Source organism: Pongo abelii, chromosome 6 (genome assembly GCF_028885655.2).
Source record: "Pongo abelii isolate AG06213 chromosome 6, NHGRI_mPonAbe1-v2.0_pri, whole genome shotgun sequence".
Lineage (NCBI taxonomy): Eukaryota > Metazoa > Chordata > Mammalia > Primates > Hominidae > Pongo > Pongo abelii.
This window is the reverse complement of record NC_071991.2, coordinates 78,862,844-78,889,737: the sequence shown is the minus strand read 5'-3', so window position 1 is coordinate 78,889,737 and position 26,894 is coordinate 78,862,844.

Genomic DNA, 26,894 nt, shown 5'->3' with positions numbered 1-26,894 from the left:
TAAAAATGAAAAAGTTAACTATTTTCAGAATTGGTCTTAATGTTATCATTTCCTTATGTGAACTTTGCTGTCACATACATGCCCTTAGCACTTTACTTTAAAATTAATTACATGCCCTTAAGCTTTGGACAGACTAGCTCTCAATTCAAAATGGACCATGTCGCAAAAGTCAGCTCTCACCTTATTTTATGCTACAAAGAAATCAATTGAACTGGAACCTTTCATGAATGTGGTAGCACTGCCTCAAGACAAAGTTTTCTAGGAACAAAATACTGTATAATCATGAAAGAAAATCAAATTATCTTCCAGTTGTGCTCTCCTTAGGTGTGAACACTGTTGCACAAAAACTAGGCTCAACCTTGCCTGTAATAATTTTTCTCTTTGCTGCACAGTTTATTATTTCTTGATGGAATCAAGTCAAACTCTAGCCATATCAAGGTTCTTTATGAAAAAATAGGATCTTCTGTCAGTTTGAGAGATGAGTGGCAACACAAAAGACTTTAGTTATTCAGTTCTCTGGCTCTTATTAATTTTCCAAAAAGAGCATAACAGAATTTCAAATGAAGTTCTCTAGCTTTTCACTCTATTGATATATTTCTAGTTTATTATTATTTGTGCTAGTAAACTGGAATATATTTATATGTTCTGTCTTTATTAACTAGTACCTTTCTTCCAAAAGTTCAGCACTGATTAAAACGTATTGTTAATACTCGGGGCAACATGCAGACACTACTATCCTGAAACACTAGATCTGTGAAACCTGCTAACTTCTTTCTCCCAGGTAGAAACAATGGAACACTCTGAAGTAAAGAGGAAGACTGCCCACAGTGAAAAGAAGAAATGAAGCTGTAAAACAGCAAGAGGTGGCTGGGCGTGGTGGCTCACACCTGTAATCCCAGCACTTTGGGAGGCCGAGGCAGGTGGATCACAATGTCAGGAGATCAAGAGCATCCTGGCTAACACGGTGAAACCCCGTCTCTACTACAAAATACAAAAAATTAGCCGGGCATGGTGGCGGGCGTCTGTAGTCCCAGCTACTCAGGAGGCTGAGCTAGGAGAATGGCGTGAACCTGGGTGGCGGAGCTTGCAGTGGGCCGAGATCACGCCACTGCACACCAGCCTGGGCAACAGAGCGAGACTCCATCTCACACAGCAAGAAGCACACCTGCTTAGAGATTCTTTAGGGGGCAGTAGAATGGAAGGTTTTGGAGATGGAGGCATAGATGCATTTATTCAGTTGGAGTTCATGTTATATATAAGAGAGATTTGATGCAGATTACAATCCATACCTTGATGGCTTTTCTAAACTCCTAATTTTTGACATAAGGAAGTCAAAAGGATTCAGGGTAATTCAAGGTGTGTTCTGATGTTACCTAACGTCATATTTCTGTTAGACTCTGGAGGACCTTGTATTTCTAGCTCCTATAGAAACTCTCTGTTTAAAAAGCAATAAGAATCTCCTCTCAGGCAGTGATTTCTCAGCAAGTTTAGGAAACATTTTAGACAGTGGTAGCCCTTCTCGTGCTACTGTTTGAGTGAATCTGATGGGACTAGTCATCTCTGGGCAGCTAGCTCTTCTAGTGACCAGCATTTTTTGTAGGCTTCTTCCTATTTTAATGTGTTTTATTTTATTTTATTATTATTTTTGTGAGACAGAGTCTCGCTCTGTCACCCAGACTGGAATGCAGTGGCCCAATCTCGGCTCATGGCAACCTCCGCCTCCCCGGTTCAAGCGATTCTCCTGCCTCAGCCTCCCAAGTAGCTGGGACTACAGGCATGTGCCACCACACCCAGGTAATTTTGTATTTTTAGTAGAGATGGAGTTTCACCATGTTGGCCAGGATGGTCTCGATTTCCTGACCTCGTGATCCGCCCACCTTGGCCTCCCAAAGTGCTGGAATTACAGGTGTGAGCCACGGCACCAAGCCCTTAATGTGTTTCATATGAGCAAGGACCCATTATGATTTCTGCTCTAAGCAACTGCCACAAAATTAGCAGCTTAAAACAACATGAATTTATTATCTACCAGTGCTGTAGGTCATACATCTGACATGGATCTCCAACCAAGGTGTCAGCAGAACTGCATTTTTCTGGTGGCTCTAGAGGTGAATGAATACACTCCCTTGCCTCTTCCAGCATCAAGATTCCTTGGTTTGTGGCCCCTTCTTCCATTTTCAAAGCCAGCAATAGTGGGTTAGAGTCCTTTTCACAGGGCATCACTCTGATCTCCTTCCATTTGTCTTTCACTCTAATGGAACGTTGTGATTACCCCTCCTGGATAATCCAGGATAACATTTTTATTTTAAGATCAGCTGGCTAGCAACACTAATTCCATCTGCAACTTTAATTCCCCTTTGCCATGTAATGCAACATATTCACAGACTCTGGGAATTAGATGGGAACATCTTTGGGGGTCATTATTCTGCCTGATACAGTTCCTGAGTAGTGTTTAAAAACAAGTAAGCCGGGTGCGGTGGCTCACGCTTACTTTGTAATCCCAGCACTTTGGGAGGCCGAGGTGGGTGGATTACGAGGTCAGGAGATTAAGACCAGCCTGGCTAACACAGTGAAACCCCATCTCTACTAAAAATACAAAAAATTAGCTGGGCGTGGTGGCACGCGCCTGTAGTCCCAGCTACCCGCGAGGCGCAGGCAAGAGAATGACTTGAACCTCGGAGGCGGAGGTTGCAGTGAGCTGATATCACACCACTGCACGCCAGCCTGGGCAACAGAATGAGACTCCGTTGCCAAAAAAAAAAAAAAATTAAAGGTGGTTTTGATCAGCCAGTCACACCAAAGAGCAGTATTAAACCTGTTTAATACTGAAGTATGAATTTAGCTTTATCAACCAGCCTTGACTCACACTTAGCGGTCAGGATATAGTTTTATGGCCGATCAACTGTCTTTCTCTCTTCTCACCCTTTTCAAATTAATAGAGGAGAGAGCTCCCTCTGTATTTATATCTTCCTACGTTTGGTCGCTAAGAATCCCTGTAAGTCCATGTGACAGAGACTGTAAGCTGTTAATCAAAGTCTGTCCTTTCTTGGTCCTCAGATAGACTACTTTTCCCAGCTTCTCTTTAAGTTAGGTGTGGCCATAAACTGGGTTTCAGCCAATGGAAGTGTATGATTCTTCCAGGCCTGGCTCATAAAATTCTCCTGTATGTAGTCTTCCATATTTTTCCCCCTCAGGAAAGAGGAAGGAGGAATCCTGATTATATTGGAAATGACCGTGGTGACCTTAACATCTAAAGGTTTGGCTACCAAAAGCTCCTCAATGGCAAATTGTATCAGAGGTGCCTCTGACCTAGAACCCCTACCTAGGACTGGTATATAAGAAACAAAGGAAGTTCCTGTTCTAAAAGCTGATGAATGTATGGAACCTCTTGGTTACAACAGCTCAGCCTGTATTCATTAATTGTTTGCTCCTGCATTCTTGTTTTGCTGCACTCTCTCTTTTCTTCTTTACAGTGTATTTCTCCAGCCACATACTCCCTGTGCTATATTCTTGCAGCTGCTGCTGCTGCTGCTGTTGCCTCCCATGCTGTTCTTATTGACTGCTCAGAGTTCTGGACCACCCACTAGCCTATATGATGCTTTAGTGAGTATTAGGAAAGCCATCTTTTTAGGGTGGTCAAATTAAAAGGCAGCTTTTCGGGCTGATGTACTCCATGAGTGTACAGCTTGACAAATGGACCAACTTTTTGGTAAATCAAAAGGTTTCCCTTTCTCTAGGTAGATGCATGCAGGTGCCAGGGCAAGGCTTGGTGAGCTACTTGCAGGCCTGGATTTGGGCTCCCATGTGCCCCCTCATCTGGGCACTTTGTGTATGGCACACACTGCACAACTCCCTGTGGAGGCTCTGGTGGAACTCATCCATGGTGCACCTTCCCTCTGCCAATGCCACTTTCACTCTCAGTACCAATGGGCCCACATTAGGTTTGTGTAAGCCAGGCCCCTGTACCTTTGATGACTAAAGACATTTATTCCATTGAAATCATCTTTTTCACTCTTCTATGGAAAAAACATTTGAAAGAAAAATATGGGATTCTGACTGTATGAACATCCCCTCTGGAATTAGAACCTCAATATGTGCTGTCTCCACGTGTTAATGGATGTCTAAATGGAAATATTCAGAATTGGGGAGGCGTAAGGGGTGGGGACCCAGAGTTCATCTGACTTGGACCATTTCCCTTACCTTTATTCTCCAGGAAGGTACACTGTTAGCACCCTTATCTGTCAAACATCCTTGTCTAGTAAACATAGCACCTGGCAAATGCACACCAGTTTGGAGCTTACTGGTATTTCTGAATTGTGGTGCACTGTGTCGCCTTCTTCAAGCTCCCCTCAAACACAGGGAAGTTCCCATATGGATTTTCCAAATCGGACATATTTTTGAGGGGAGGAACATGGGAAGACTACATTTTCCAGGCTGTCTGGCAGTTAGGTATGGCCATGTGACTGAGTTCTGACTAGTAGAATGTGGATTCAGAGTAATGTATGACACTCCCAAGCCAAGATAAAGAAAGCTTATCTTTAAAGAAATATCCCTTCAAGATAAAGAAACCTTATTTTTATGATATAAATACATATTTTCTGCATAAAGAAGGTGTTTGTTTATATTGGAAAGAAGTTTCTCTCGTTGTCTCAGAGAAGAAGAGGGGTAAATATCTGGCTCCTATTTAAGCTACCATTTTCATAATTAGGAGTTCCTCTCCTGTAGTACAAAATCCTTCCTTTTTATCTGTAGAGTCTGTTTTTCCTCATTGTATAAATTCCAAAAAGGGAAATGGATTAGTTCAGTTATTGCTATAAGCAATAATAAGTCCGATCTTTGATCCAGAAACTTCATGTTTACTTTCAGGAAAAAACAAATAAATATAGATATTTAAAACCACTCCCTTTGATTCCTTTATATTCTCTCCCGGCTTCTGGCTGGATGCAGAATGCTTAGTAGAGGACTCTGAAGTCTTAGAGAAAAGCAGGGCCACTAGATAGAAGAAACCTGTCTCCCAATGTCTGTGAAGAGAAGTTACTTCTTTTTTTTTTTTTTTTTTTTTTTTTTGAGACAGAGTCTCGCTCTGTTGCCCAGGCTGGAGTGCAGTGGCGCAATCTCGGCTCACTGCAAGCTCCACCTCCCGGGTCCACGCCATTCTCCTGCCTCAGCCTCCCGAGTAGCTGGGACTACAGGCGCCCGCCACCACACCAGGCTAATTTTATTTGTATTTTTAGTAGAGACGGGGTTTCACCATGTTAGTGAGGATGGTCTCAATCTCCTGACCTTGTGATCCACCTGCCTTGGCCTCCCAAAGTGCTGGGATTACAGGCGTGAGCCACCGCACCCGGCCCCAAAGAGAAGATACTTCTGTTGGTCCATGTTGGACTGCCATGTAAGCAAGTTTTCCTTTAATATTTGAAGCCATTGGGATTTGTTTTGTTAAAACAGCTGAACTAACTTATTTCAAATACAACATGAATCTCAGTTCTCTTAACCTGACATCAAAAGCACTGTGTTAGAAGAATTTATGTAAATCTTACAAATCAATGAATATAACACTTTTTATTGTTAGGGTTATTTCCAGATACTATATTAAAAAATTGAAATGATCTTTAAAATATATTATTCAAAATACTTAGCATAATGTCTGTAAATAGAAGACATGTTATATAATAATGATGCTCTTATCTTTTAGGACATTGATATAATAGGTCTATTCACATTTTATTTAAATTTAAATATGTAAATGTCCCTTTTTAAGGAGAGGTTTGGTGTATTATATTGTAATGACATTCAGCCTCACTGCAAAATGTAACTAATTTAGATCATTTCAGAGAAAATGACAACTGTTCCCTTATTACAAAGAGCATAAATGAGATGATTTATACTTTTTACTGACTAAAGTTAATAATTGATGTTAATAATACTTTATACTTACATAACACTTTGCTTCAGTGTATTTAATGCCTATTATCACAAATGCTCAAAACATCTCTGTGAGCCAGGCAGGAGACAAAATTTAGTGGACATGTGCGTGTGTGTGTGTGAGAGAGAGAGAGGGAGAGAGAGGAAGGAGAGAGGGAGAGGGAGAAAGGGAGGGGGGAGAGAGAGAGAGAGACAGAGACAGAGAGATTGAGATTGAGTGTACATGCTTCCTTGGTATCCTACAGATGTAAACAGATAAGAGGCAAGTCCCTTTAGAGCAGATGTTTCCCCACAAGCTCTGTAGAAACTGTGATGTAGGCATGGAAATGAAACAAAGGTATGAGGATATTGATTATTCATACTGGCTTGGCTGAAGTGGGAGTCCAGGAGTAAGTGTCTGGGGCAACAGAGTCTAGGATGTGGCCACTAGTGTCCCACGGGCATGGCACCAGAGTCTGTATTCAAAGTATATTAGTGTTGTTGGGTGATCTTGGCTGTGCCTTGCTTCTCTTTGTTACTACTGTTTTGCAGCACTTCTCAAGTATCTTCACTGATTCTTTGAGGTACCCAATATTCTAAAGCATGCTTTTTTTTTTTTCTTAAGTTGTCCTGAGCTGGTTTTTATTTTTGGCAACCAAAACCTCAACTGCCACGAAGTGTTCAAAATTATTAATTTTGGTTTAAAAAGTTTGTTGAAATGAAAAACTGGTGCCAGAAGAGAAGGTGAAATCTCTAGAATGAAAAGCCTTCTCAGGAAATTTGAGTAGCTGCCTGAGACCCACTTGCTTTGGTGGGTATCAGCCCCAACAGCTGATGCTCTGTTTCCGTGCTGCGACTCCTGGTGTAAAGCTCTGTGACTCATTAAAGCACAAGGTGTCTCATTCCTAGTCACCCTTTAAACCTCAGTTGACCTCTCACTTTTTCTGGGAAGTCTCCAAAGGCTTCTCTTCTTTCTATTCTACACAATTTGTGCTCCCATAGCATGCCCTGCATACACTTCATTGTGCTCAGTACACTGCACAGCTGTGGCCACATTCTCCACTAAACTGGGAACACTTTTGAGAGGGAGCTTGTGCAATGTATCACTATGTCCCCAGGCCTGATACAGGAATTAGAACATAATAGGGACTCAACAAATGTCTACTGAATGAATTTCTCCAAAACGAATGCCCTTAATATATTCCCAGGAATGCATTACAAATTTTTGAACTTCTATTTGCTCACATTCCTAAACTGGAAAGCCATTTAATACATGCTGTGGCATTGTTTCCTGCTGTTTTTCTCAGCCTGGACTGGCACTAAATTCTTTTACATGCATGGTCTCTCTGAATGTTAGTGACATCTAAGGACAGAGACTGAATTTGGGATTTTAGAGATATAAAGGAACTTGGGGATTATTTATCACAAACTCAAAATTGTTACAACAAGAAAACTGAATTTGGCAATTTTGATTCACAGGCTTGGGGACCCATAGCTGGTTAGAAGTCACATCTGTGATGACAAATCTTTTCTCCTGATTTCCAGCCCCCTGCCCTTGCCCCTAAACTATTTTGCTCTTTCCCATTAAAATTGTATGTATAGTTCCCAGAATATTTGGCTTGTCCCCAGAAAGGGAAGGGTGGTGACTAATAACTTGTCCAAGGTCATACAGCCAGTGAGTGGGAGGTGGGATTTGAAACTAGGAACATCTGATTGCCACACCTGTGCTCATTCCTACTCAGTCATCTGCTCCTACACAGCATACAGGCATTATGCTAGACAGTCCATATTTCTTATGTTACTTAATTTTTAAATAACCCAATAGACGTAGGTATTATTATCTCTATATATTATGTGAATAATGAATCTGCACCTCTGCGGGGGATGTTGCTCAAGGATACAAGCTGAGATCCAAACTTGGCCCTTGTGACTCAAAAGCTATCATGCAATTAGATGATCACACAAACAGACTGCTTCCTAACACAGCGGAATGTTGTAGAAGTGACTTGTTCTCCATCTGAGCTTTTCTGCCCTCCACTTACCAAGCCCAGCACTTGCCTGATCCGGTCCTACTTTTTTCTTACAAGATGCTCATCTTTCTACCCTTTCTATCAGTTTATTTTCCAAACTGGTCAGAGCTCACCTCCTCCTGGAAACCTTCCCGGATTACCACTCAGGCTTTCACCATATTCCTCTGCATTTGCTCAAACATTAGAAGGAGGATTTAGATGTCATGGGCTGTTTCCTCAAACCATCAGGCAACAGTCTTTGCAAAGCATCTCAGAAAAATCGTTATTGTTACTTAAAATTATCTAGCTTAAGGGCATTTATTCTAAAAATCTCACAACTACTGGTAACAAATTTAAAAATTACAAATTAGAAGTAATTTGGGGATCACATTCTACCCTTTGTACAGGTGAGGAAACTGAGATCTTGAGAGGTTAAGATGATGTATAGAGTTATACCCAAATTTAATAAGTGGTTGAATGGATTTAGGTTTGTTTTCTCCTATAGTAAGTGGGAAATGCAGAGGAAACCCGGTCGTGGTCAGTTCTGCAATATTTCTTCACAGGAATAGAGTTAGGTAAAATCTCCTTTTAGCTTCTTCTTGTTTAGAACAAATAGGTTTTGTCTACCTCTTTTTGTCTTGTCTCTCCTCACCCCTACTCTTCTCACTCTTCCCATTCTTAGTCATGCCTTATTCCCCAAAGAATTTTAAGCAGCTGCCATATAGTCACTGTTTCTCTAGGTTTCCCTTTGATAGGGTTTAGCTCTGTGTCTCCACCCAAATCTCACCTTGAATTTTAATAATCCCCACGTGTCAGGAGAGGGACCTGGTGGGAGGTAACTGAATTATGGGGGCGAGTTTTTCCAGTGCTGTTTTCATGATGGTGAATAAGTCTCACGAGATCTGATGGTTTGATAAAGGGGAGTTCTCCTGCACATGCTCTCTCTTGTCTGCCGCCACGTAAGATGTGACTTTGCTCCTCATTCCCTTTCAGCCATGATTGTGAAGCCTCCTCAACTATGTGAAACTGTGAGTCAATTAAACCTCTTTCCTTTATAAATTACCCAGTTTTGTGTGTGCCTTTATTAGCAGCATGATAACAGACTAATACACCCTTATAAACACATTTTCTCAGAAGGTATCTTTTGACTCACTGGAATTTGGAACAAAAGCCTTAGTGGTAAAACTATAGGCACCTGCCCTGAGTGCTCTCTAGAATACAACTATCCCTCAGAAAGTCATGACCATAATAGGAGCCTGGCTAAAGGCTCATTTTCTTTTACATATTCCACTATTCATGTTGTTTCATATTCTCCTTTGGATTGACTCAGTTTCCTTTCTAGGGGGATTTATGGAGATTTCAGGGAGGTCTACACTGAGCTTCCTATAATATTGTTCCAGGCATGGACACAAAAATTTCAAAAGCTCTTTGTAGTATTAACAACAAAAATCAGGCCAGGCGTGATGGCTCATGCCTGTAATCCCAGCACTTTGGGAGGCTGAGGCAGGCAGATCATGAGGTCAGGAGATCGAGTCCATCCTGGCTAACATGGTGAAACCCTGTCTCTACTAAAAATACAAAAAAATTAGCCAGGCGTGGTGGTCGGCGCCTGCAGTCCCAGCTACTCGGGAGGCTGAGGCAGGAGAATGGCGTGAACCCAGGATGTGGAGCTTGCAGTGAGCCAAGATCACGCCACTGCACTCCAGCCTGGGTGACAGAGCAAGACTCTGTCTCAAAAAAAAAAAAAAAAAAAAATCAGTCACATGAGCCACCCATTTATGGTTTTTAAAAATCACAACTGTGACTTCCTAATCCTTTTCCATCTTCTTAAAAATATGGAGGTGGCAGATTACCTATAAAAGTTTTTGGCTAGGTGTGGTGGCTTATGCCTGTAACCCAAGCACTTTGGGAGGCCGAGGAAGGTGGATCATCTGAGGTCAGGAGTTCAAGACTAGTCTGGCCAACATAGTGAAACCCCGTCTCTACTAAAAATACAAAAAATTAGCTGGGCGTGGTGGTGGGCACCTGTAATACCAGCTACTAGGGAGGCTGAGGCAGGAGAATCACTTGAACCTGGGAGGTGGAGGTTGCAGTAAGCCAAGATGCGCCATTGCACTCCAGCCTGGGCAACAGAGCGAGACTCCATCTCAAAAAAAAAAAAAAAGATATTCCCACACAAATGGGGTGCTCAGGAAGTTCTCCCAATGTTAGGGCCTCAGGGTATCAACAATTAAAGATACAAATCATTTAGTCTACATATGAAGCTGATGTTACACGTTGACTTTAAAGATATAGAAAGTGAAGTTTGCTGAAGTAACTTGTCCAAGGTCACACAGCCAGTGAGTGGGAAGTGGGATTTGAAACTAGGAACATCTGATTGCCACACCTGTGTTCCTTCCTACTCAGTGATCTGCCTCTGTGGTTGAACACATGGAGCTTCTCATGTGTGGTGGATCATTGAATGAGAGCAGCACTGGATCACAGATGACACACCCATGCGAGGTAGCTATCTTTTTTCTTTTCTCCCCAAACTAAAATGACACCAGGAAACTACCAGTATTAGACTTACACAATACAGACACTTTTCTGGGTTCTGGTAAAAGTAAGGAGCCCCCACGTTAAAAGCTATTTAATTTAGGGCTCTTTAGTTTGGGGCTGGTCTATTTGTGTGGAGGAGTCCTTTATCTGTCGTGACAAGGATGTCTTAGATTTCATAGTTTTCTTATTGAAAGTTTGTAAGGTCCTGAAATAGGATAAAATGAGATGGCGCAGTGGAAGGCGAGGCATTGATTGGTCTAGGTAAGTGTTACTGAACTTTTATATCATTTTACTATTTTTGTCAGGATAAAATGGATTCCAGAAGATATTCTTTGTATTTCCTCCTATGACAGTTTCTTATAAAAGGAAAATAACGTGTATATTTTATATGTTATTTATGTATACATGTATATATTATACATGCATTTATGTATATATGTATATATTATATGTACACATTTATGTATATGTGCGTATCTATGGAGAATGAAAACCAGAAATACAGAAAAAATTATATATAAAATCATATATACACAATTATATATAAATTATGCACGTATATATACATATATACACACACACACATATATGGAGAAAAACTATTCTCATTTTCTACTTTTTTACTCACTTTGAATCCCAAGAGGAATTGCCTCTGGATATAGTATTACTGGAAATAAGGCCACCTGATGACTCAGTGCTCCTGACAGAAAAATAGTTATTCCTGGCTGGGCACGGTGGCTCACGTCTGTAATCCCAGCACTTTGGGAGGCTGAGGCGGGCAGATAATGAGGTCAGGAGATTGAGACCATCCTGGTTAACACGGTGAAACCCCATCTCCACTAAAAATACAAAAAATTAGATGGGTGTGGTGGCGGGTGCCTGTAGTCCCAGCTACTCGGGAGGCTGAGGCAGGAGAATGGTGTGAACCCAGGAGGCAGAGCTTGCAGTGAGCCGAGATCATGCCACTGCACTCTAGCCTGGGCGACAGAGCGAGACTCCGTCTCAAAAAAAAAAAAAAAATGGCCCAAGCCATTTCTATTAAACATGCAAATGGTAAAGAGAAAAAAGATTTGATAAAGCTTCTATAATAGCTCAAACAAGCAGTTTATGAGCAGAGCAGTGACAAGTGACAAATGGCACAAGATCTCTACATGGGCAAATTAGCAGTAGAAGACATTTCTATGCACACTGGGCCAACATTAAGTAATTGGACAAATACGATTGCAAAAGATTTCATCTATCTTAAAGAGAAATAGAGATTATTGTCAGAGTCCAGATAATTGGGTTTATATGGGTAGAGAGATCTCTTCATTAATTCCGAAACTGTGTAGCTAAAACTAAATTAAAAATAAAAATCTCATGAGGGTATTCTATGTAGAATCATGGCTAAGAATATAAGAAAATGTAATAAAAAATAAATTACTAAAGCAAGTAAAGGTTTTCCTTCAATCTTACCCAATCCTTATATTAAATTATCTGAGCTTTAATCTAGGATTTAAAATTATTTGCAACTAATGCTGTTCTTTTTCTATACTTCTAACTCATCTTGCCACAGACTCATGTATTATTCAGTGTGTACATGCTTTGAGTCAAAGCATGCTCATTGTGAGGAATATCAACACCAATTAGGTTTCTGAGAAAATAAAACAAGGAAAAGTTTGTAAAGTTAAAAACAAAATTGCTTCTTTAAATTCTGTTGGTGAACTGCCAATGGTTTTTGAATCCTATATAAGATGACTTTATTTCTGTTTAAATACACAATAATTTAGCATTGATAGAAAGTGCTTGTGTTTTAAAAGTGTGCTTTTATTTTTTTCAACTTTGTAAGCTTCTGGACAAACAGCAGAGGCAATTATAGTCTTGTGAAAACACAGTCCAATGAATCTTGAGTCAAGGTAATAGTATGTTCCTAGTTGCCCCCTTCCAGAATGGCACCAGGAGTCTGCTAAATCATGCCTTATAGCTATCAGCCCTCCGCCCTCCTTGATCCCCCCACATACGGAGCCAGGCAGGAGAAAACACTCCTTAGTGGGAGGCTTGCCAGTAGCACAGGTAACAACCCATGCTGGGCTTCGTCAGGGTCCCAGGAAGCCTTTTCTATATAAACCGCAATGATCAGAACAGGCAGATTTTCTTACCTGTCACTTTCCATTCTCTTGAAGATTTAATATTAAAGTTTCCTCTATAAAGAAGAATCAGTGACATGATAATCACAGTAGTAAGATAGCAATATAGCTGAAATATGGGGGAAAATGTTCTAGCAAGGTGTAACACAAAGCCAGTATGTCTCAATATTATGAGTCTGTATAATCCTGTAATTTAAGTTTTTGTTTTCTACTACCATGGAAATACCCTCAAGAGTGCAAATAAGAAACTAAAGATACAGAAATGACTACGACACAGTCCCTGCCATGAAGATCAAGAAGCCTATCCTCAGAGAGGGGCACAATTACCACTGATGTAAATATCATAATCAGAGTGCTTAAAGTTCCTGTTTTGATTTAAAATTTAATAAGTTGAATGCAGTAGATGAAAGAAGTAGGCCAGGTGCAGTGGCTCATGCCTGTAATCCCACCACTTTGGGAGGCCAAGGATCACGAGGTCAGGAGTTTGAGACCAGCCTGGCCAACATGGTGAAACCCCATCTCTACTAAAAATACAAAAATTAGCCACATGTGGTGGCGCAGGCCTGTAATCCCAGCTACTCAGGAGGCTGAGGCAGGAGAATCGCTTGAACCTGGGAGGCGGAGGTTGCAGTGAGCCGAGATTGTGCCACTGCATTCCAGCCTGGGTGACAGAACAAGAATCTGTCTCAAAAAAAAAAAAAAAAAAAAAAGGTAATTAACACTGTTGATATTTTCAACTTAGGAAGCTAGTTTCTCTTTCATTAAGGTCAAAGAGTTAGAAATGATCCCTGTCATCATAAAAATAAATATATACTAAGTGAAGTGAAATAAGGAGAAAAAACTTAAGGTCATTTAATGGTAGCATCAAAGAATATTCATGATGAAGAAAGGTAACAGTAACCCCTTAGATTCGGTCCTAGAGGCTGTTGGGTTTTGCTATGGTCTTCTTTCAGGGATGTGCTGCTTGCATCAGTAATACCCAGAACCTTATAAGTGATCAAAGGAAATAAAATATTTTGTTCCTGTTTGAATTGTGTTGCTTTCTTAGCCATAAAAATTTGAATGAGAACCCATGTGTACAAATGGGCTTTGAATTCCATACTCCTTCCTAATTTCATACATTAATTGGTGCTATTTTTTTATTTATTTATTGCTTTTTGAGACGGAGTCTCACTCTGTCGTCCAGGCTGGAGTGCAGTGGCACGATCTCAGCTCACTGCAAGCTCCGCCTCCCGGGTTCACACCATTCTCCTGCCTCAGCCTCCCCAGTAGCTGGGACTACGGGCACCTACCACCAAGTGGCTAATTTTTTGTATTTTTAGTAGAGACGGGGTTTCACTGTGTTAGTCAGGATGGTCTCAATCTCGTGACCTCGTGATCCGCCTGCCTCGACCTCCCAAAGTGCTGGGATTACAGGTGTGAGCCACAGCACCCAGCCAATTTGTGCTATTTTCTTTTTTGAAAAATCTTATTATTTTATTACTATTACATAAGGCCCTGAGTTTTCTCACGTTTGGGGATATATCCTGTGTCCAAAGGCGCTGCACATGTGTGCTGTAACCTGTATTTTGGTGTATCTGCAGTTTTAAATGAATATGCAATTAAAGTGAAGGTTGACTTGCCATTTTATTATCTTTTGAGGTAATCACATATAGATTACACAAAAGCAGACTGTTTAAGTTTCAGATTTTAAGTCACTTAGTTTATTATTTTTCACTTTGGGAAGTGAGTTTGGAGTTGTAATGCCATAATTAGATATATGGTTTAACATACAAACACAGGATTTTTAGGATGATACACAACACATAAAATGGGATCAAATGATATTCTCTCATCAACCACTGACCAGCAAAAAGAAGAATACAATTAACAAAGGTCTGGAAATGAGTAGGAGAAAGGGCAAGGCATTGGTCAATTGTCTGCAAGACCACAAACCCACATAGCCACCCTAATCATTTCTCAAGGTCCACTCCACAACCAGATATTTGTATCTCTTTAAATACCAAGTTAACAAGTAATCGCCTAATCATGGAAGTATAGAGTAGAGGTTGACTAAGAGTTGACAGGGAATATTCAGGCTTTTTAAGGCTTTGTCTTAAATTGTCAGAGGAGGAAGCAAATTGAGAAGAGGGAAAAGGTCAGATCAATCCTTTTCAAAGAAATTCCTTTTCTGTGGGAAAAGGGGACTGATCTGACCTTTTTCCCTCCTTCCTGGAACCAGAATTTATGGATTATTGCTATTCCTTGAGTACTAACAGTTTCCTGGATGGGGTAGAAGATACTCTAGTCTGTCACGAATGGCCCTAATCAAATAGTCCTAGATGTCCTACATTTTTCCTAATAACAGTGGGAATAATTTTATTTTCTTAATTGTTAAAATCAAAGAGCTATAGATGCCTAAACCTTTAATTTCAGAACAATGTTTTCATATGAATTTGAAAATTATTTGCTAATTTTCAAATTAGTAGTTGATCATTCACGATAATCAAAGAACACTAACAATGATGTAGGAACCAGTTTGAGCCCCAAAGTATTTTTAGTCTTCAAACATTCTTTGTTAGTTGGATGCTGCCAATTTTGATTTTATCTTTTTCCAACAGCTGCTATCTACAGATTTCACATCTGTTTTTCTAGTATGCCCATAAAAATGTTGCTACTTCCTCTGACTTAAATGAGATTTTAATGAACGTTTCAGGGACAAATCACATGCCTCATAAGACTGCTGCTTCTCCCAGGTAAGCTGACAGCACAACTTTTAATGAGCACAATCAGAAATGAGATGCTGATCCTACCTTCAGAAAGGCAGATCACCATGAGAAGACGATTATTATCCAGCCATTTTCCTAACGAACTGACAAGGAGGCCACGTGCACCAGGAGAGACCTTGAAGAGAGGCTGCTAATTGCCACCCACCATTCACCCAAGGACGTATGACTAACAGACTCAAATGACAATCAACGAGACAGTTCGAGAGGAGGAAGATTCCAAAGACAGCTTGCCCACCAACTAAGACTGACGGGCGAATAAAGACATTCACTCTGAGCAGAAGCAAAACAAGCATATTCAGATTACTTAAAGGAATTTTTTTGAAATGTAAAGTTTGGAGGTTTAAAATACTTTGCATCTTAGTTGAATATGGTAGCACTAGCATTTGCGTATGTCTGGAAATTGAAGCCTTGAATTAAAAAATTTTTCTTAAATTAGGATTCTATAAAATGAACACACAAACTGAGTGATACATCAAATAGTTCCAAGTTTACTTTATAAAATATTAAGATACTTTTTTTTTGAGATAGTCTCACTCTGTCACCCAGGCTGGAGTGCAGTGGCACGATCTCTGCTCATTGCAACCTCCGCCTCCCGGGTTCAAGTGATTCTTGTGCCTCAGCCTCCTGAGTAGCTGGGATTACAGGTGCACACCACCACACCCAGCTAATTCTTGTATTTTTAGTAGAGATGGGGTTTCGCCATGTCGCCCAGTTGCCCAGGCAGGTCTCAAACTCCTGGCCTCAAGTGATCTGCCTGCCTTGGCCTCCCAAAGTGCTGGGATTACAGGCATGAGCCACTGTGCCTGGCCTAATATTAAGATTGTTTTATTGACTCTTCAGTACTTCCCTTTTCTACCCCCACCATGCATATGCACTTGCCTAAATTTGTTGTAATTATTCCTGTATTTCTAGCAGTTTCTAGAAGATTCTTTCGAAACTTTAACTCACTGGGTGACCTTGATCAAGGTCACTTGCTTCCTTAACTGTAATGGCGATAATTGGCAGAGACTACCTGGAGGTTGCATCTATATTAATCGTTCAGTGATCCCCAGTGAGGAAGGGTTTGGTGTGTTGGCTCCTGTTCCTCCTTCTGGGACCTTAAGACCATAGAAGAGGCAGGAGGAGCTAAAAAACAAACCGTGTTGAAAGAGAAAGACATCCGGCTGTTGCTCACCATTCTCTGCATTCAAATAATGGACAGCAAAGTGTCTGACCCTGCAGTGCCCCCTTTCACCATTACAACCAGAAGTGCAACCCGACTGGAATCAGGCTTATCTTACATTTCTACAAAAGCTGTGATCAAGGATTTTTAATATTGCACTTTAGACTTGGAATCCAGGCCACAAAGAAGTAAAATAGCTTTAAAGTGTTCCATTAGGATAGATTCAAATGTGATCTTGGCAAGCATGATTAAGAAGACGAAAAGATTTTCTCATCTTGATAAAACTTAACCCTAAAATGCAGAAGCAAAAGCCATAATCAATTTCAGACAGGTGGCAAATCTTATTCTTTAAGGGGATTTTTAAAAAATAACATAAGTTTATTATTTAAATTCACGAGCAATATATGTTCATCGAAAAAGTATTAGGAAACACGGAGAATAAAAGTTAAAACAAATAGCAAGGTTGCTAAGAGCTGTTTTGGATTATAAAACACTTGGACTAGAAAAATCAGCACCAATGCTTTATTGCTGCGTGCTCTTGGTCAAGTCACTTCATATTTCTAAATATCACTTTCCTTACCTGTAAAGAGACTATAAAATCTATATTACAGAACTGTTGTGAGAACTAAATTTAATAACATAGTTAATGTAATTATACAATTACTGAAAAATAGCCAGTGCTCCATAGAAGGTAACTGTTTCTGTTATTATATTTTATTATTAGTCACTGTAATCTCACTGATAACTTTGGCTCAACCATGTTTGGCAAGATCATTATGAAGTTCTAGGATCTCCTGACCCCATGATCCTCCTGCCTTGGCCGTTATAAGATTCTAGTATCTATAAAGCTTTTGTACCCATGGGTTATTTTCTATTATTCTAACCATTAAAATAACAAGTGAGATTGATTGTTTCCAGTCCCTTGGAAGACAGAATTAAATGCTGCACTATTTGGAAGGAGTAGGCACTACCTCAGGGAAAAACTGACTGGTCCTGCCAATTGGTATGTTGATATCATGGCTGGATACACAATCTATCTGACAGGATATAAGAATGTCTATTATATCACAATCTTGCTTGTTTTAAAACTGCTTTCATATGCAACATCTCATTTGATCTAATAATACCCCTTTTTCCAAACTCTTCCAAAAGTTCTATACTGTGTGCCAAAAAAAACTTCTAGCCCTGCAGGATGGTCAAGCCTCTTGATGACCTAATTTTAACTTTCTCTTCCCTTCACACTCCCTAGGTTCCTGATCGGTTTATCTTCTTTTAGGTTCTCCAAACGTTGTAGGCTTTCCCATATTCCTTACTTTGCTGATATTCTTTCCATTCCTTAGAATCCATTTTCTCAACCCTCCACCTTGCTGACAAAGCCAGCCCAGGCTCAGCTCCAGTGCTTCTCTTTTATAATGTTTTGCCTGCCTTCCATACTCAATTCACTAACCAGTCTGATCTCTTTTAGGGTCTTTATTATGTCCTGCTTCTTTTATAGTATTTTTTTCTTTATTTGTCTCAGTTCTTTTATAAACTATAGGGTTTGTGGGCAGGAACTCTCTCTGGGAATGTCTGCGTCTCTAAAAGAGTATTGCTTATAGAAGGAAAACTCTTTTTTTTTTTTTTTTTCTTTTTTTTTTTTTTGAGATGGAGTCCTGCTCTGTCACCAGGCTGGAGTGCAGTGGCATGATCTTGGCTCACTGCAACCTCCACCTCCTGGGTTCAAGTGATTCTCCTGCCTCAGCCTCCCAAGTAGCTGGGATTACAGGTGTGTGACACCACGCCTGGCTAATGTTTTGTATTTTAGTAGAGATGGGGTTTCACCATGTTGTCCAGGATGGTCTCAATCTCCTGACCACGTGATCCGCCTGCCTCAGCCTCCCAAAGTGCTGGGATTACAGGCGTGAGCCACCACGCCCGGCCGAAGGAAAACTCTTAATTAACTCAAAAACTCTTAATTAACTCAAATTAATTTTATTTGATACTTGTGGCAAATTTGTTACTTGATCAGGAAGGCATTATTAACCTTTAGCAGATGAAGAAACTAAGGCTTGAAGCGGGTGAATGAAATGTGTCCTAAACTCCATTATCTGATAAGGCAGACCAAACATGATGTTTAGATTCCTAATTTAGAAGTCTTTCTACTCCACAACACCATCCATATTATAGCTCTTTACTATAACAGAACAGGTGAAGGTGCCAAATGAGTGTAAGTACTTATCCCTAAGTTTTCTAGTACTTACTTGAGAACAAAGGACTACGACATACAAAGCAGTGCTTGGGAAGGGGCTGGTCTCATCCTAGCCCAGCAAATCACAACTAAGAATTAAAACAGAATTGGACAAAGTCAATGTCACTTCAATATGTCTACATGCCACAGAGTTGTCCTTTATAGCAATTTTAAATAATATTTATTTAGGTCTTTATTTATTTTTGCCGTATCTCCTCAAACAGGAAGGCACTTGAGGGCAAGGGCTACATTTTATACATATTTACATCCAAAAATTTGAAATAGGTAGACCTCATTTATCTTATGCATCTCCTTTGTGCAGTTATGTATATTTATAGGAAAGAATAATATTTTACAAAAAAATAACTTCGGTGAAAGCAAATTTAGGGTAGCATACTGGGACGGGCTAAAAACCTGATTGCCTATAAGAAGATAGGAATAATGCATTGAAATAATTGGCAAAAATACTAAACCTGCCTCACAAATGGAAGAATGCATTTTAATGTCCTAATGAATAGAAAATCTTGTTCACTCACTTATTCGGTATAAATGAGTTCTGTCTAGAGAAAAAGGAAAATAAAATAAAATATGATACCCCTGTCCTCTCCCCAGGATTCCTCACCACTTCCTCATTTCAAATACCTTACCTGTGGAATTGCATAGTGCCCTGTGCTTAGAAGAGCCTAGTGCTTGGTTTAATGCTGAATTCTTAATTTTTGAACAAAGGACTCACATTTTCATTTGGTACCGGGTCATGAAAACTATGTAGCCAGTTTTGCTTATCACCTTTCAAGCCTATAGATGTCTTGCAATCAAGTTTCTTCCAAATCAACAGGGGTATGGGGAATGTCTTGCTCTCTCTCTCAGCCCAACTACAGGAAACACTTTTCTGAAGAAATTTTAAGAGAAAAGGACTGTGAAATCATACAGAGGTCAACAGTCTCCCTAGAAGCTGATGTCTGGAAAGTCCAGAAAGAATTATATGAGTATGACTACTGGAAACTGCAAATCCAGACTTCCTGTAACATTTTAAAAAGCATTCATGAGAGTACAGTAAAAGATTAGCACTTAAGCATTGTAGGAATCTTCTCATGATATTCTCATTGACCAGAATCTTACTAGAGTGATGTGTCTGGCTTTAGCTCTTTATCTTGAAAACTGAGAAATCTTAAAAGAAAGGGACAGAAATTAAAAGAGTAGGAAATGGAGTCCATTGAAAATGCTAAAGACCTTGGATTAAATTGTCAAGATATGTCTAAAGTTCATAGCTTCCATCAAGTGTATAAAGAACTAGCATTTGAGCAATTATTTTTCTAATATTGCAAAGGAGATTCTTCTTGAGTGGGATGGGCCTAATATCATGGGAACTTTGAGTGCACTGTATGGCAAGAAGAAAGTCTGTCTTAAACACAGGAGAGGCAAAGCCATTGGAAAGAAAGCCCAATATGAGTTTATTAATTGAAAAGGTATGATGAACAGTATGCCATGATTGAGAAATAGATATAGGTCAAGATGCCCATTTAGAATGTACATTTAAAAATATTATTATTATTGGTTGTTGAGAAGAAAACCAATAGGATCAGTGAGGTTAATCAAGGGAGAAGTGAATGACTAACATGAGAAGAAGGAAGACAAAGAGAAGCAAAGGGAATTAGTTACTAACATTCAGTTTATTACCTGAAAACACACTGAAATCTCCTGAGATAGGAATGGAATGTTAACAAAACTGAAAATTCTGAAAGCCTTTCTCTTTCTCCTATGTATGCCTCTCTGCTTCACAACTACCCTTCATTTTCCTGTGTACCTTTCTCCAAAGACTCCCTCCACATTCTATCATGAAAGTTGGTGGGTGAGGCTGGTGGTAGCAGCAATTTGTGGTTTCATAGGCAAATCCAGGGTAACAAAGACACATCTTCTTTTGAGATACACCTCCAAGGACAATAGACAGACTTAATCCTTTTTTGGTGTCTACTTGGGTAAACCGAAGAGACTTAGACAACCATCTTAGAAAGATATACTTTTTTCCTAGAAAATTTAAGTGTTTTCATTTGGAAGAGGGATGGAGATGAGAGAGGGAGGGAGGAAGGGAAAAAAGGAGGGAAAGATGGAGGTAAGGAAAAAAGGAAAGAGAGAGAGAGTCAGAGAAGGGATGGGTCAGAGGGGAAAAAGGCAGATGGAAGAGGGGGAGAGAGGAAAAAAAAGGAACAGAAAAAAAGACAGAGATTCCATAATACATTAAAAAGTGAATTTAATTCTACAAGTTAATTTATAACTAGATAAGCATTGTTTTTAGAGGAAATGTACAGCCATTATCAATTTGTGTCTCTTTGATTTCCTTCTCTGAACTGTATTAACTCCTCTTCTCCTTCACAAAAAAGCAGTAATTTAGCATGCCAATAAACGTACATAACCAAAACATTATTTTGAACATTATGCTTATTAATTATCTGGTGATAAATAAGATCAAAGGGAATAGCCTATGAGAGGAATAAGAGATATGAAATGGATAATGATGAAATGAAAGCCTAAAACTGAAGGAATGCTTAAAATGGAAAAGGTAAGATGCAGAGTGAATCAAAAAATAAAAGACAGGAAATAGTGTAATAATGTAATTATAAAAGGAAAGAGGATTAATTGGGATGAGGCACTAGAGAATAAATATGAGATTTATTCTTATGCTTGTATTATATGCTTAGTGAAGATAGCTTTCTTTGCTGGATGTATAAATATAAAACAGAAGTTTTAAAAGCATAGGGAACCTCATGAATCTTGAAATCGGATCAATAATTTACTAAATTTGATTTGATACAACAACTGAATAAGTCATACCAATTCTTGGCTCTGTGTTCCAAACTTAGTAGGAGTAAAAAATTGCTGGTAATGCAGTTCTCAACGCTCAACAGGCAGTTTCCATCTATTTGACATCATTTGAATCCAAGCTAAAAGTAGAAATGGTGTAAGTAGTTGAAAGTCAAAGTACACAGCTTTATTCTCTGCTGCTGTAATATGGTTTGGAAATGTATCCGTGAAGGCACTAAAGTCAAAAAATAAGCTCATATTGAAAACATAGATTTTTAAAAATACCACCATCAATTGTTTATCTATATGAATTGGTTTTCACAGGCTTTTTCCCCTGAAAAATGTCACTGTACCTGTTAAACAAGTGTTCAAAGAGATTTACTATGAATTATTCCATGAAATGTCCTATGTTTTAGACAGGTTCCTTTCTTTGGTGGGGGTTGGGGGGCTGCAGTATACAAACCTACCTAGACTGATTATATTAACCACAAACTATAACAACAAAACAAAACAAACCTTTTGATGTTTGCAGATTCGGGATGGTTGCTTAGCTCACAAATATTTTTCTAGTAGCCATGTCTAGGGAACTCCCTTCTTTCTGGGAATTGTATTCCCTTCCTCCCAGATTTAGACACATGTCCCAGATGGGAACTGTCCTTTCCTTATGACTGCATTTCCCCAGTGATGAGGTAGGAACCTGACTCTACCTAGTTCAACGAGCTTAATCCTAGGACTCTCCAATAATCACATCTCCACACACCATCCCTGATCTTCACTGACCTTCAGTGACTGTTTTAGATAAGAGTTTAAGAGACAAGTTAGCCAATTAAATGTCCTTCCCAGGTTTTTAACCCTTTGTTAGAAGAAGATAATCTCTCTTCTCCTGTCTAAATACTGTGACGTTGTGAACCTGGAGATGCTGGAAGCTGCATTTGTACTCTTGTGGCAATGTTATTCAGAGATAATGAAGCAAATGTGAAAGAGAAAGAATGCTCAAAAAGTTACATGTGGGATTACCATACGGTCCAGCAATTCTACTCTTAGGCATATACCCCAAACAATGGAAAGCAGGGACTCAGACAGATTTGTACACCAATGTTCATAGCAGCCTTATTCACAATAACCAAAAGGTAGAAACAATCCAAATGTCCTTCAAATGATGAATGTATAAAGAAAATGTGGGTCAACCAGGTCCCCTCCCCACAGCAACATGGCAGCTTCTCTTCCTCAGCATGGTGACTGGCTTCCCCTCAGGACCTGTTGCCACAGGCAGACTTCCTGCACACTGGCAGCCTGAGACCAGCATGCAGTTTATGTTGCTTTTTATTAAAAGTTGTCAGAGAAAGCCTCAACTGCGAGAGAGAGAGAGATCTTGTTCACTTTAGCACAGAAACCTAAAATGTGCAGATATGCTGTGCTACTGCGAATCAGGGCAATGAACTAACTACCCTAGAAACAATTCATCATTACATAGAATTACTTAACAAGTATTTTGGCAGTGTGTGTGAACTTGATACCATCTTTAATTTTGAAGAGGTTTATTTTATTTTGGATGAGTTCTTTTGGGAGGGGAAGTTAGGAAACCTCCAAGAAAAGGCAATTGCACAGGCTGATCTACCGCAGGAGGAAGCTTAAACCCCACACAGAGTTCTCCAAGAAATTGGACTGACATAACTCTCTTCCTTGTTGATAACTTCTTTTGGCATTTCACACACTGTAGATGGCCCCTGTCTTCACGTCCATGTCAGCTAATGGTGTAAGATGATGTCTTGTCAGTATTACTGTTTTTCTAAGCCACTTCATTCAAGCCTATACAATTTTTTAAGAAGGAACTTTGGTTAATCAAGTGATAAGTTAAAGGACTTAAATATGAATGGGGCAGAAAAAGATGACTTTTCTGGATATTTTAAAGTTTATAGGTCAGTTTCTCTTAATCCAATTATATACACACATGAAAATGACATCTGTATACATGCAAAATGAAAAAATCTGGCAATATACATTTATTAATTACTATATTTGACAAAGAAATTCTTAAATTATAATGTGAAACCTCATTTTATAAAAGCAAAGACTAGTGAACATTTCAGTATACATAACAGTAAAGGGAATTGACATGTTACATGTCGAATGAATGGAAACTTAACTTTGTTGAAACTTTAGAAAACAGATTTATGCCAGACTCCTATTGGAAACTACATACCTTAAAAAAGGGGTGGGGGGAGAATACAGATTATTTTAAATGACTAAATTGGAATGATACTTTTTACACTAAAAATTATTTCTTAGGTATTCTGAACCTGGAATGAGAAACAGGATTGTTTCATAATAGCAAGCATGTAATTTTTAAAGTGAAGGCACATTTGCCTCCTGAAATGAATTTTTGTGGACACAATCACTTAGTTGGATGGGTTTTGATGCCCCAAAATAAAGTGGAAATGTTAATTTGCCAGGGATTCTTCATAACAGTATCTTACAGAAAACATGTTGCTCTCTTCACAGAGTGTTGTGTGTAAAGTCATTGTATGAAGTATGAACGTTCCTTCTGCAGTGCTTGTGAAAGCCAAATTTATTTTGCTTCCCTATTTCTTCCCTCCACGTAGAAGTGCTACAAACTTTACAGTGGTTTCTTTTCTTTCCATGGCACTGCCTAGTTAACAGAAGTCTTACAAAAATTTAAAAAGAGGCCAGGCATGGTGACTCATGCCTGTAATCCCAGCACTTTGGGAGGCTGAGGCAGGTGGATCACCTGAGGTCAGGAATTCGAGACCAGCCTGGCCAACATGGTGAAACCCCGTCTCTACTAAAAATACAAAAATTAGCTGGGCGTGGTAGCAGGCACCTGCAATCCCGGCACTCAGGAGGCTGACGCAGGAGAATCACTTGAACCTGGGAGGCGGAGGTTGCAGTGAGTCAAGACTGCGCCACTGCACTCCAGCCTGGGGCATAAGAGCAAGACTTCATCTGAAAAAAAAAAAAAATTTAAAAAGAAACTTTTTTTTTTTTTTTTTGGAAATGGAGTTTTGTTCTTGTTGCCCAGGCTGGAGTGCAGTGGTGCGATCTCGGCTCACTGCAACCTCCTCATCTCGGGTTCAAGCGATTCTCCTGCGTCAGTCTCCTGAGTGCTGGGATTGCAGGTGCCTGCCACCACGCCCAGCTAATTTTTGTATTTTTAGTAGAGACGGGGTTTCACCATGTTGGCCAGGCTGGTCTCGAACTCCTGACCTCACCTTTCATATAAAAAAGTGAGAGTTGAATGAAGTAAAAGGACATTAATTGGCCCTAAATGTTTTAAAGCTTTATAATTGTCCAGCATCACTTTGCTAAGTACTTGTAAGTATGTAAACATGTCTTCATGGTTTATACTTTCACTTGTATATGCTGGGATGGATTAAGCTTTGTTGTGACTGTGACCAATATTCAGGCCATGTGAGCACTGTCTTATTGCATCACCAATTAGTTGTAATAAACGTTGAATGTACACACAGAAAAAAAATAAAATGTGGAACATACCTACAATGGAATAGCATTCCGCCATAAAAAGTAAAACTTTGATACATACTGTTGCAGGATCAGGAGGACCAGAGAGACCACTGGGTGAAATATGAGGATGTATTGAGTGCACTCAGACCCAGGGGATTAACATCCAAAGACCGGGCCCAGAACAAAGACAGCACTTGACTTTTATACACACTTCTAAAAGGGGGTGGGCTAGCTTGAAATAAGCTTACAGTGGCACAAAAGCAAGGATACAGAAGCAGAACAAAAGCAGTTAGTCATACTATGACAGGTTCATAACTCAGGCTTACATATAACTCTTGCTATGTGGCCCAGATGGCTGTTATCTAGGCTTGCTCTCATGCCTTGCATGGGCTTATCTCATAACCTTCACTACGGTGCCTAGGTGGCTGCAATCCAGGCCTGCTCAGGTGTCTCATGATCTTCACTGTGCTTCGATGAAAAACAGTTGTTTCCTTTTTTGCTTACTATAAATAATGCTGTAATGAATATTCATGCATTGACACACAATTTACCCATGTAACACACCTGCACAGGTACCCCGTGAACATAAAATTGGTAGGAAAAATAAATAAATAAACAAATCTGGGAGAGAAACACACGCATGTACAAAATAAAATAAATTTATAGATTCCTTTTTTGTCAAATTTAATGTTTTCTATATTTTTCAAATTTTGTAAAATGGCATATAATTACTTTTTAGTTTGACCAAGAGCCAGAGCATTTTACTTTAGAAAGGTATTTTAGAAATGGAGTTAGTTTAAAGCATTATGCTAAGAGAAAGAAGCCAAACACAAAGGCAATGTATTTTATGATTCTGTTTGTATGGAGCATCAAGAATAGACAGATCTGTGGAGACAGAAGGTAGATTGGTGGTTTCCAAGGGCTGAATAGGAGGGAGTGAATGTGGAGTGACTGCTATGGTATGTGGATTATATCTCAATTTTAAAAACTTGAGTCAAAATTTTTAAAATGAGGTAGTTTAGTCATTATTAATATTATCCTTCACTGCTACTAATTTCAGGTTTCTTTTTTAAAATAGCTTTATTGAGATAGAATGCACAAAATATAAAATTCAACCCTCAAAAGAAGACGATTTGAGAGTTTTTAGTGTATTCACAGAGTTGTAGGTCACCACTATCTATTCCAGAACATTTTCATTGCCACTCCTTCCCCCACAAAAAGCCCATATTTATTATTGGTTATTAATTATCCTCCCTTCACCCAGCCATTGAACCCTAAATGACTGCTAATCTACTTTCTATATTTATGGATTTGCCTGTTCTGGGAATGTCATATAAATGAAGTAATACAATATAAAGATTATTGTGACTGAATTCTTTCACTTAGAATAAGGCTTTCAACATTCATCTATGTAGTAGCATGTTTCAGTACTTTCTTTTCATTGTCAAATAACATATTGTGTATAAGTATACCACATTTTTTATTTAGCTACATATCAACTGATGGACATTTAGTTGTTTCCTTTTTTGATTACTATAAATAATGCTGTAATGAATATTCATGCATTGGTTTTTATGTTTTTAATTTCTGGGGAATATGTACCCAAGTGTGGAATTGCTAGGCCATATGGTAACTCTATGTTTAAGATTTTGAACCAGCCCAGGCAACACAGGGAGACCCCATCTCTGCAAAAACCTAAAAAATCAGCCATGCATGCTGGCACATGCCTCTGGTCTCAGCTACCCAGGAGACTGAAGCAGGAGGATCGGTTGAGCCCAGGAGTTCAAGGCTGCAGTGAGCTATGATTGCACCACTGCACTCCAACCTGGGTGACAGGGTGAGACCTTGTATCAAAAAAAAAAAAAAAGAAAAAAAGATTTT